At 44.6% G+C, this 13,343-nt stretch overlaps 1 long non-coding RNA gene across 1 annotated transcript in view; it reads left to right on the forward strand.

Annotated features, from left to right (window-relative positions):
- Positions 1 to 750: 750 nt before the first annotated feature.
- The window catches only part of LOC120394397, a 36,594-nt gene continuing 24,001 nt past the window's right edge, over positions 751 to 13,343 (forward strand). The window contains exons 1-2 of the long non-coding RNA XR_005592276.1: positions 751 to 853; positions 1,711 to 1,789. This is a non-coding gene — a long non-coding RNA (uncharacterized LOC120394397). The remainder of the gene's footprint in view (positions 854 to 1,710; positions 1,790 to 13,343) is intronic.

Consider the following 13,343-nt stretch of genomic DNA (forward strand, 5'->3'; position numbering starts at 1 on the left):
CTTCTAGGTAGTAGGGTGAAACCCTGGCTCTGTTGGAGTCAATGGTCATTTTGCTGTTAACTTCAGTAGTCATGGCTTTTATCCCTGATTCCCTGAAACATGTAGACAAACTGACTAGAGTTTGGAGAATAGCAACAAACACAGTGAAAGGACAGGAGACAGTGAATTATGCAGTGACAGTAAAATAATTAATACATAGAGTTGGGCTCAGCAATCTATGTGGGATGTTTCACTGAAATGTTTCACAGTCTTAAAATGATCCGTCCCCATTCCTGGGTTCTCGGGTGGCAGTGGGACCCCTTTATCCAAAGGGGAGGATTCCAGAGCACTTTAAATCTACATATGAGAATCACATTATCCAGCAATATTATACTACATAGCAGTTTAGGAGAGGAATAGAGAAGTACAGGATGGCTAAATGAAATTCAGGTGAAATACAGATAGGCACAATGTGGTCATTCAAATAGGAATTTGGTTAGAACACCAGGGTTAAGCTCCAGACTCCTACAAAAAGTATCCTTAATGAACTAAAAAGGATTTCTGTTTTACATCTCACCCAAGAGATAGCAACATCCAGGAGAACAGTGCCTCAGGCCTTGTCTATGCTACCGGGGGAAATTGAGCTAAGGTATGCAACTTCAGTTACATGAGTAACGTAGCTGAAGTCGACGTTCTTAGATCTACTTACCGCAGGGTCCACACTATGTGATGTTGATGGGAGAGCATCTTATGCTTCTCATTCAGGTGCAGTACAGGAGTCGATGGGAGAGTGATCAGCGGTCAATTTAGCAGGTCTTCACTAGACCCACTAAATCGACCGCCAATGCATCAGTCGCCGCACGTCGATCCCCTGGTAAGTGTAGACAAGCCCTTAGTGTCACCATGCTGGACCATGGGCTTGATGTCAGACTCAGGAAGAAGAGTGTCACTTAGTGAATCACCAACAGCACTTCCTACAGTACCATAGTGTGCCCTGAATGATCTCCTGTCTAAGTACTGATCAGGCCCAATCCTGATAGGTTTATGAGCTCTGAAGAGATTCCTAGGTTTTAAGTCCAGAAGGGATCATTATTATCATCTAGTCTGACTTCTTTCATAACACAAGGCCTAGAACAGGGGTGGCCAACCTGTGGCTCTGGAGCCACATGTGGTTCTTCCAAAGTTAATATGTGGCTCCTTGTATAGGCACCAACTCTGGGGCTGGAGCTACAATGCCAACTTTCCAATGTGCCGGGGGGTGCTCACTGCTCAACCCCTGCTCTGCCACAGGCCCTGCCCCCCACTCCACCCCTTCCCACACACTCCCGAGCCTGCCATGCCCTTGCTCCTCCCCCTCTCTTTCCTCCCCCTCCCCGAGCCTCCTGCATGCCATGAAACAGCTGATCAGGAGGTGCGGGGAGGGAGGGGCAGGCGCTGATTGGTGGGGCTGCCAGTGGGTGGGAGGCGCTGGGAGCGGGGGCGCCATGGGGGGCTGCTGATGTATTACTGTGGCTCTTTCGCAATGTACATTGGTAAATTCTGGTTCCTTCTCAGGCTCAGGTTGGCCACCCCGGCCTAGAATTTCACCCATTAGTTCCTGCATTAAGCCCATAACTTGAGGTTGAGCTAGAGCTTATCTTTTAGAAAGAAAATCAGATCTTGATTTAAGCCATCTTACGTTAGCCATGTATGTTCATATGACTAATAACTAAAATAATTATTCATTTTCAGCCAGTTTCTGATGTTCTTAACTATGTGGAATTGTACTTGAAGCCAAGGGGACCACTCGTGGAGTAAGGTGCTACACAACGTAAGTAAACATGTCAGAACCTGGCCTTATATTGCAATAAGGAAATTGAGAAGATAGATGTATTTTTCCTCTTATACTGTCAAGATAGCTATGCCTAAAGCAGTCAACCTATTTACCACTGTGGTCCGCATATGCAGCTCTCTATGTGTTATGTGAGCCGCATCCACACAATAAATATACTACCTGTACAGCTACAAAAAATAAGGGTATTTGTTGTCTGACAGCACTACAGTTCAGATCGATATAGTACCCTTCATTTCAACACTGGCAAATGTCTACCAAGAGCATTTTAAAGTAGCAAAATAAGTCAAAACATTAACTGTGAAAATGAATTAATGTACTGTAAGGGTGGCAGGGCATGGTATATTACCACCCTCATTTCCGTGCTGATGCTGGCAGCACGGCTGGGTTGAGCACCCAGAGAAAATGCGGCTGCAGACCCTGCCTGCAAAGATGGGGAGCCCTGCCCCCACAGCCAGGGACTGCCTCATGTACCCAGCCAAGGACTGTCCCCCATCACCCAGGCCCTGCACCCAGGGACTGCCTCTCAGCCCTTCTCCAGACTGCCCTCCAACCAGGGAATGCCCACCATCACCCAACCCTATGGGACTGTCCCCCCAGCATCCAGACCCTCCAACACTGGGCTGGCACATGGTGCTGCCCTGCAGAGACGGGATGCCCTGTCCAAGGCAGAACAGCACCCGCCCCCAGGGAATGCCTCCTCCAGCAGCCAGTACCCCACCCAGGGACTGCCCTCCATGCACCCAGCCCCCTATCCAGGGACTGCAACCCAGCAGCACACAGCTGCTACAGTATGTATCCCCCCATCCAGGGGCTACCCACAGCCACCAGTCTCCCCCATCTAGACTCTGCCCCCATGCACCAGCTGCACCCCTGTCCCCGCAGCCCTAGCCCCCTGCAACCCCTTCTCCAGGCCTGCTGATCTCCTACCTAGGCTGCACGTAACTCAGCCGCACAGACCGTCCTATCTACCTGCTGCTGCGGTTCTAGTGCCAGGGAGCCTGCTCCAGCTGGGGTGACTGGACCTGCAATCCTGTGAGGTCAGGGGCACTAGTTAACCTGGCCTGGTTGCCGATACTTCTGAACCTGATCCTGCTGGGGGGCCCTGATTCTGGGCTCCATCTTGTGCCGCCCCATTTTTGCACACACACACCCCAGATCTTCACCCAGAGCATGTACCACTCCTGCCCTGAACTAGTTATGGCCCTGAGGATGTCACATGAGCCACAGCTGTATGCTGATTAGGCTGCAAGCAGGCTGTGGGTTGAGGCCCACTGGGCTTGAGAGATCTGTTGGAATTCCCAGACACTTAAGGCCCAAATTTTTACAGGTATTTAGGCCTTGCAATACCAAACTGATTTAGGGGCCTAAATCTCATTTTCAACAGGGATCTAGGCACTTAGGATTCTAAATCCCATCAACAGTTGATGGGATTTAGAATCCCAAATACATAAATTCCTTTTGAAAATGAGATTTGGGCTACTAAATCCTTTAGTCACTGCAATGCTGAGTGCAGCAACACCTGAATTCCTTTAAAATCTGGGCCTTTATGATTTGCATGAACTTTTGAAAAGTAATGGAATGCTACATACTTACTGTTGTGATAGTTGTTTTTGTTCTGCTACTCAGCTTGATTACAGTCCTAGGAATTGCATATATTATTACAGTTGCTGTGGTGGTCAACTGACTAGCTTTGTTTCCACCAAATTCATCAGCTACTTCAGTCAGTAGTTGAAAGATGGTTGGACTCTGAGTTCCTTAAAACACATCATACTGGAAATTCTGAGTGGTCACCAAAGAAGGAGGGCCAATAGTTTGTCTCTGGAGTGTGAAGCAATTATTAGTTCTGCCTAGAAATAATGAGGCTATAGAATTAGAAAGCAAGATTGACCTCATACTGTACCTAGCTATTCTGCTAGTTAAAATATGTTGGGATTCTGTGTCAAACATACCACCAGCAGTGACTTTTTGGTTTGCTTTCACAAGCATTCTAGATTCCCAGTAGACTGTATTAAAACAAAGATATCAAATTTGTGTCATTCTTGGCTCCCACAATAGAATAGCTGAGATGAATAGCTGGTGAATCTTTATCCAAACAGTTCAGCTGAAGAAAGGGGTTCTTAATTGTGAAATACACAATTGTGTCATAATATGGTGGAGGACAGGAGCTTCATAGTTCACATTCTGTAAAACAGGAACAATAAGAAATTATTGTTAGCAGAATTATTACACTCCCTCCTTCTTCCACTTCTCCCCATCACCCTATAACGTCCCTGAACAAAGACACGCATAAGCATACATTCATTCTCCCATGCACAAATGGTGGACTATCAGAATTACAGCAGTCACCATTAAAATTCAGTATGCAGTTACAGAGGGAAGAGGAACTATCCTTAGAATCAGAACAATACCTGTGAATACAATAGGAAGTAACTCTGGACCAGATTGTGCACTCCTTGATCCTGGGGAGTAATACCTTACTTCACAAACAGTCCCTTAATTTCACTGGGTTTACTTGTGAAGTATAGAATTGGTCAGTATGAGCAAGAGTATAAGATTCTGTCCCTCTGGTATCTCAGATAACACTTCACAGTGTCCATGAATAAGTGTTGATAAATTGCATCCGGGATAACTGAAGAGTCACCACATAATACCAGTCCATTGGTCATATCCTCTGATACATCATTACAACTTTATGCCTTCTGTATCCTAATTTCCTAATACAAGAATTCTGTAATTTGCCAATCATCATTTACTGGTTTGAGATAATTATTTCTTCCTAATTAGGCAGCTACAGTTACAGAAATAACACCAGTGCTGTCCAGGATATTAATTGCCTACCTTTCTTATGACAGTGAATGCACAGTAATTTCTCTAAAAGCAGCAAATAATCCTGTGGCACCTTATTTCTCTTATACCAGTTCAACTAAAATCAATTTTAAAAACAGACAGAAAATGCTGCCCCATTAGACCAACTGATAATGTTTCCAGAACCTAGAGTTAGGGGAAAGTCTGCACAAAGAAATCCTTCTTACAATAGGAACTAAATGTGGCTACGGTCTGGCTGAAATATATTTCTAGTGGGAAAGAGTTTCAAAGGTGAGGGCCTGATATCAAGGCACCATGTTCTCAGCTTCTTCACACTCCAGCTATGGAAAAAAAATAGCCAAAATATTCAGGATGCACAGAGATGACTTGATGGGCAAGACAGAAATGGTGCCTGAGATAACTGAGACCTGGCTCAGTGCGGGTTTTGTTGATAGTAATAAGTAGCTTGAATTTCATGAAGAAGTAAAATCTGGCTTATGACTCTATAGCCTCCTAAGGGGTCTCCAGAATAGCTGGCATGCATGGGACAGAGTTCTATGGTGGGTGTTTGCTCTAACACGTGGATTAGGAAAACTGAGTGCAAAATTAAGCCTTATATTCTCCTGTGTCTATTTCTCTCATTGCATAGAACAAAAATTGTTCCACATCAACAGTCACAACAAGATGAACCTGCTGACTTTGAATTATCAATTCTTTCCTTCTACAATGTTCTTCCTGTTGCCTGGGTTTGTACATAATATCCCAGGGCTCTGAGCCAAGTGAGACTTGGCATAGACCCATGACTGGCATGGTCCATTGAATTTCCTATTACCAGGTAGAATAATTCACTAAAGTCTCTCAGTATACCTAGGGAATAGTCCAAATGACTGGAAATATACCTTAACAATGTGTGTCTGGAAGTTCATCTTTGCAAAGACTACCAGGAAAAAATAAACCTTTCTTTAATTAACTATTTGTACTAGCTGAAAACTAAAACACAGCACATATAAAAATCTGAAATAATCCACTGATTTGTTAAGTGATGAACTACTGTTTACCTGTTGTTATGTAGCACTTTGTCTTTCCTTTCAAAAGATGTGCTATCAACAGCAGAGTTATAATGCTCTGCAGATGGCTCATGGTACGCATAGAACAGTGCAGGTTGCAGAAAAGAGCTGTCAGTCAGTTTGCCTGGAAATCTGTCTGGCTTTATAATCTGTTCTCAATTAAAGAGAAATGAGTCAAATCAGGACCACTCAGCCAGCCGTTCCCCCTAATGATGTAAACAGGAAAGTCATTTTGAATGTTTATCTTATTAAATTCACCATTAAATGATTTACTAAGGTAAATAAAGCTGCCTACTCTTCCCTGTGAGATTTTGCTTTACTTTTTAGGAACAAAACATAAGAGTCAATTCATACTTAAATAGTGGATTAATATACCTTAAAATAATGATGTGAGAAAATAAAGAACAGTGGATGTGCCATGAAGCCCTATTAGCTATAGCAGAACCAATTAGCTAACAAGATTTAGGAAGGAGCAATCAGTTGCACACATACAAAATGGGAAATGGCTGCCTAGGAAGGAGTACTGAGGAAAGGGATCTGGGGGTCACAGTGGATCACAAGCTTAATATGAGTCAACAGTATAACACAGTTTGAAAAAAAGCGAACATCATTCTGGGATGTATTAGCAGGAGTGTTGTAAGCAAGACACGAGAAGTAATTCTTCCGTTCTACTCTGCACTCAAAATATGACTTTGAGCCAGCTGAAGACAAAATGGAGGAGTTTCCAGGGCCTTATATATTCTCTCTCTTGTGCAACATCACAGCCACAAGATGGTATCTCTAGCCACCTGGGCAAGTCACATGTCTATGAATGATTCAGCTTTTTGCAGGCCGTCACCATTGTTCACATGTTAGTTTTAACGTTCTCAGGAAAGCTCAGATGTGAATTGGCGTCTCCCAAAGTCCATTGTTAGTTAAGTACTCCCAATTACTTGAATAACCCTTTCACACTATGTTGAACAAATCTGTCTTATGTGCTTCCTACAGCAAACACTTTAAATACAAGCATAGAGCCAACACAGATATAAAAATGATACATACATACAAATAGGATGAATATATTCAGTAGATCAGAACCTTTGCAAAGATATGTTACATGGCATACCTAGCATAAAACATATTCCAGTTATGTCATATGTACACTCATAAGCATATTTCTATAACGTATTATGGGGTGCAACATCACAGTGTGACTGTTTGACCATGTGGATATTGGATTGAAAAGTGTGAATTGGGAGTGCTTTGTCACAGGTAGACCTTGAGTGGTTGATTGGAGGGAAGGCTTTGAGTCAGGCCACCTGCTTCAAGCCAGCAGCCTTATAAAAAGGCAGCCAGCTGCGAACTGAGTAAGCAGCGAACAGAAGACAGGCAAACAGAGAGAGTGTTTTTGCCTTTCAGGCTCCTGTGAGTAGTACATACAACATCTGAGGAGCCTCTTAGAAGGAAGACATGGATAGTGAGCGATCAGCTGTTGTGACCTGCTCAGAATGTGCCATGTTTGTCTTTCTCCCAGAGAACAGAAGCAACTTCGTCTGTACGAAGTGCAAGCTGGTCTGCATATTGGAAGAGAAGGTTAAAGGACTAGAGAACCAAGTATCAACCCTGTGTTGCATCAGAGAATATGAAGATTTTCTGGATAGAAGTCAGTGTTTGGTGCTGGAAGCACAACTTGCTGAAGGATCAGAGTGTGCAGTGCAGAAGGGGGATGCATTATCCTAGTGATGGGGGTTCCATGACCACCACTCCCAAGAGAAGGAGATGGGTGATGATGGTTGGGGACTCCCTCCTAAGGGGGACGGAGTCATCCATCTGCCGACCAGACTGGGAGATTTGAGAAGTGTGCTGCTTGCCTGGCACTAGAATCCAGGAGTGTTGGAGAGTCTTCCAAAACTGATCAAGACCTCGGACTGCTACCCATTCCTACTTCTCCATGTGGGCACCAATGATACTGCCAAGAATGACCTTGGGTGGATCACTGCAGACTATGTGGCTCTGGGAAGAAGGATAAAGGAGTTTGAGGCACAAGTAATATTCTCGTTCATCCTCCCTGTTGAACGAAAAGGCCCAGATAGAGACCGTCAAATTGTGGAGGTGAATGTGTGGTTATGCAGATGGTGTCGGAGAGAGGGTTTGGATTCTTTGACCATGGGATGTTGTTCTGGGAAGAAGGATTGCTAGGAAGAGATGGGATCCACCTAACGAAGAGATGGAAGAGGATCTTCGCAGGCAGGCTTGCTAACCTATTGAGGAGGGCTTTAAACTAGGTTCACTGGGCAATGGTGACCTAAGCCCAGAGGTAAGTGAGGAAGTGGGATTCTGGGAGGAAACACAAGGAGGGTACAACACAGGAAGCCTCCTGATTCATACTGAGAAAATAGGGCAATCGTCTAGTTATCTTAGGTGCACGTACACGAATGCAAGAAGCCTAGGAAACAAGCAGGAAGAATTAGAAGTCCTGGCACAATCAAGGAACTATGATGTGACTGGAATAACAGAAACTTTGTGGGGCAGTTCACATGACTGAAGCACTGTCATGGATGGGTATAAACTGTTCAGGAAGGATAGGCATGGGAGGAAAGGTGGAGGAGTTGCATTGTATGTAAGAGAGTGGTATGATTGCTCAGAGCTCCCATATGAAACTGGAGAAAAGCCTGTAGAGAGTTTGGGTTAAGTTTAGAGGCGAGAGCTTCAAGGGTGATGCCATGGCAGGTGTGTGCTATAGACCACCGGATCAGAAGGATGAGGTAGACAAGGATTTCTTCAGACAACTAACTGAAGTTTCCAGATCACAGGCCCTAGTTCTAATGGGTGACTTCAATCACCCTGACATCTACTGTGAGAGCAATATAGAAATGCACAGACAATCCAGGAAATTTTTGGAGAACGTTGGGGACAACTTCCTAGTACAAGTGCTGGAGGAACTGACATGGGGCTGTGCTCCTCTTGACCTGCTGCTTACAAACAGGGAAGAATTGGTAGGGGAAGTAGAAGTGGGTGGCAACCTATGCAGCAGTGACCATGAGATGGTTGAGTTCAGGATTCTGACAAAAGGAAGAAAGGAGAGTAGCAAAATACAGACCCTCGTCTAAGCAGACTTAGACTCCCTTAGGGAATTGAGGGGCAGGATCCCCTGGGAGGCTAATATGAGGGGGAAAGGAGTCCAGGAGATCTGGCTGTATTTTAAAGAAGCCTTATTGAGGGCACAGGAACAAACCACCCCGATGTGCAGAAAGAATAGGAAATGTGGCAGGCGACCAGCTTGGCTTTACAGTGAAATCTTTGGTGAGTTTAAACTCAAAAAGGAAGCTTACAAGAAGTGAAAATTTGGACAAATGACTAGGGAGGAATATAAAAATATTGCTAGAGCATGCAGGGGTGTAATCTGGAAGGCCAAGGCACAATTGGAGTTGCCTCTAGCAAGGGATGTGAAGGGTAACAAGAAGGGTTTCTATAGGTATGTTAGCAACAAGAAGAAGGTCAGGGAAAATGTGGGACCCTTACTGAATGGGGGAGGCAACCTAGTGACAGATGATGTGGAAAAAGCTGAAGTACTCAATGCTTTTTTTGCCTCGGTCTTCACAGACAAGGTCAGCTCCCAGATTGTTGCACTGGGCAACACAGTATGTAGAGGAAGAGAGCAGCCCTCAGTGGTGAAAGAACAGGTTAAGGACTATTTAGAAAAGCTAGACATGCACAAGTCCATGGGTCCAGATCTAATGCATCCAAGGGTGCTGAGGGAGTTGGTTGATGAGATTGCAGAGCCACTGGCCATTATCTTTGAAAAATCATGGTGATTGGGGAAGGTCCCAAATGATTAGAAAAAGGCAAATATAGTGTTCATATTTTAAAAAGGAAAGAAAGAGAACCCAGGGAACTACAGACCAGTCAGCCTCACTTCAGTCCCTGGCAAAGTAATGGAGCAGGTCCTCAAGGAATCTATTTTGAAGCACTTGGAGGAGAAGAAGGTGACCAGGAACAGTCAACATGGATTCACCAAGGGCAAGTCATGCCTGACCAACCTGACTGCCTTCTATGATGAGATAACTGGCTCTATGGATATGGGGAAAGCGGTGGATGTGATATATCTTTACTTTAGCAAAGCTTTTGATATGGTCTCCCACAGTATTCTTGCCAGCAAGTTAAAGAAGTATGGATTGGATGAATGGACTATAAGGTGGATAGAAAGCTGGCTAGATTGTCAGGCTCAACAGGTAGTGATCAATGTCTCAATGTCTAGTTGGCAGCTGGTATCAAGTGGAGTGACTCAGGGGTCAGTCCTGGCACCGGTTTTGTTCAACATCTTTATTAATGATCTGGATGATGGGATTGAGGGAGAGGGATAGCTCAATAGTTTGAGTATTGGCTTGCTAAACCCAGGGTTGTGAGTTCAATCCTTATTGGCAGGGGCGGCTCTAGGAATTGCACCGCCCCAAGCAGGGCGGCATGCCGCGGGGGGCGCTCTGGCGGTCGCCAGTCCCGCGGCTCCGGTGGACCTCCTGCAGACGTGCCTGCGGAGGGACCAGCGGACCCTCCGCAGGGACGCCTGAGGGAGGTCCACCGGAGCCGCCTGCCGCCCTCCCGCGGCACGCCGCCCCAAGCGCACGCTTGGCGCGCTGGGGTCTGGAGCCGGCCCTGCTTATGGGGGCCGTTTAAGGAACTGGGATAAAAATCTGTCTGGGGATTGGTCCTGCTTTGAGCAGGGGGTTGGACTAGATGACCTCCTGAGGTCCCTTCCAACCCTGATATTCTATGATTCTATGAATTGCACCCTCAGCAAGTTCACAGATGACACTAATTAGGGGGAGAGGTAGATACACTAGAGGGGAAAGGAGGGATAAGGAGTGACCTAGAGAAATTGGAAGATTGGGCCAAAAGTAATCTGATGAGGTTCAACAAGGACAAGTCCAGAGTCCTGCACTTAGGAAGGAAGAATCCCACACACCGCTACAGGCTGGGGACCAAATTTCTAAGCAGCAGTTCTGCAGAAAAGGACCTGGGGATTATAGTGGATGAGAAGCTGGATATGAGTAAACAGGGTGCCCTTGTTGCCAAGAAGGCGAACAACATATTGGGCTGTATTAGTAGGAGTATTGCCAACGGATCAAGGGAAGTGATTATTCCCCTCTATTTGGCAGTGGTGAGGCAACACCTTGAGTATTGTGTCCAGTTTTGGGGGTCCCCCCACACTACAAAAGGGATGTGGACAAATTGGAGAGAGTCCAGAGGAGGGCAACAAAAATGATTAGGGGGCTGGGGGCACATTACTTATGAGGAGAGGCTGAGGGAACTGGGGTTATTTAGTCTGCAGAAGAGAAGAGTGAGGGGAGATTTGATAGCAGCCTTCAACTACCTGAAGGGGTTTTCCAAAAAGGATGGAACTCAGCTGTTCTCAGTGGTGGCAGATGACAGAATAAGAAACAATGATCTCAAGTTGCAGTCTGGGTTGGATATTAGGAAACACTATTTCACTAGGAGGGTGGTGAAGCACTGGAATGGGTTACCTTGGGAGGTGGTGGAATCTCCATCCTTAGAGGTTTTTAAGGCCAGGCTTGACACAGCCCTGGCTGGAATTATTTAGTTGGTGTTGGTCCTGCTTTGAGCAAGAGATTTGACTAGATGACCTCCTGAGGTCTCTTCCAACCCTAATATTCTATGATTCTATGATCTAAATATAGCGATTTCACAACCAGTGGGTCTTTCACTGATGTCCACCTATCCTATTAAAAGAACTCATTATGACAGCAGCTGCATCTGTAATGTAAACAGGGGGAAATGTTTTGGCCCTGTCCAAGAATGAAAGCTCTATGGTTGTATATTTGAATATGCTGCACGACATTCTAAATAGCCCATCATTCTCCCAAAGGCCTTTGTGTTACTGAATGGAAAGTTTGCTTTTGGCTTTCTTTATTTTAAATTATACATGGACTTGCCTTCTTGTAAGTCTACTATATTTCAGATGTCTCAAAGGACTCCTGGCAGGCTTCTTTTATATCAGCTTTAAGCTTAAAACGTGCCTTGGCTCCAGCTACAGATTGCTGGACTGTGATGGATTGAGATGAGACTTTAAACACTTCAAGGTTAAAAGGCTACTTAACAGTGGGTGGGCAGATCATGGTAATTTTCCCTTCCTATAATTGTATTTTCATATTTGAATTTTACTCATATATTAAGAAAATTACTCCTCTATAATTGTAGCTTTCTGAATTGCTGTATTTTAAGTGAAGATGGCAAACTGATTCAGGTAAAGCATTAGTAACAAATCACATTTATAACACTGCCTTTCTTATTGAGGGATCACAAAGTGCTTTGTAGGCTTAAAAACTGATTGGCAAACTACACTGAAACTTGTTAATGGTCATTAAAGGGACATGTGGTTTTCTGGCCATTATAAAAGGTTGGTGCACTCTCTTTCTCTCTCTCTCTCTCTCTCTGCCTTTTTGTGCAATGGGAAAAAACTTTCCATGCAATAGGAAAAATGGTTCCCACTCAGCTCCAGTTATCAGCAACCTATGGATGTCTCGGATTTGATAAAACCTGATTAATCATGTATTATCCTTTATAAACCAAATCTTAATATAAAGTGTTACCAAATATTCACAATAATTAAATGCCCAGATGTACAAAGGAAGCCCTACATAATAGTCTTCATTTTGCTGTGTCAATGTGTGCAGCAGAGCAGATACAGGTGAACATTCACATTCTCTAAGTTAAACCAAGTAGCATTTCTGAGGGTAACTCATATAGCACAACAGGCACAGGGGAGTGTGAAGCAAAATCCAGGTCTCCACCCTCTCGACTTAGTTATTTTAAAGAGCTATTTGGACTTCAAACAAGAGCAGTGAGTTAGGGAAATATAAACATTAGCTATTCCATTAAGAACTTGTCTAACTGTGGCCACTTAGGGTAGGTCTTCACTGCAGAGTTAGCCCAGGTGATTAGCACCCAGTTCTGAGCACCTGGATTAGCCTATTCTGGATGTGGGCATCCCCACAGCAAAGCCATACCCACATTACTATGTCCTCACTGTTTTTGCACTCACCCATGTGCATGTAGGTGCATGGGTCTTTGTGCCGAGATACTCAGGAAATAGATTCTAACCCAGTCAATTGTGTCAATGGGTGAAGAACTTGCCTGTCCTTTTGCGGGGATTGTGGGAAGGCATTGGAGGACTACCAACACTCAAGTGATTTAGCCTGTGTTGTCATTGCAAAGTGGGCAGGTTTATGCCCTAAGGGTAAATGGATCCCAGGCTCTAACTCAGAGTCATAGCCAGGTCAGCTTTCCTGGGCTTAAAGCACTTCCAAACCAAGTAAAAGATTTTGTTGTGTGGGCTAAAACTTGGGTAAGAGCCCGTGTTAACTCTGCAGTGAAGACATAACCTGAGTGATTTCTATAAAAATACACCAGGCCTATTGCTAAGTTATTTTCCCAGTCAATTAAATTCCTTTCCGCTGCTTCTTTCTGGCCTTGCTTGTTGTATTTTGCAGACATATCCAGTCTGTGCCTGGGACACTGGCACCATCATTTCTACTGATGCTTTGAGTCAACATGAGGACTGAATCTAGTTAGGAAATAATGTTCCTGGTGGGGGATTATACAAGGCAATAAACAGCATTTGTGGGTGATCTGCAAAAGCCATTGTATAACCCCAATGCTAT

The sequence above is a fragment of the Mauremys reevesii genome, linkage group 1 (genome assembly GCF_016161935.1).
Source record: "Mauremys reevesii isolate NIE-2019 linkage group 1, ASM1616193v1, whole genome shotgun sequence".
In the NCBI taxonomy this organism is placed as follows: Eukaryota; Metazoa; Chordata; order Testudines; family Geoemydidae; genus Mauremys; species Mauremys reevesii.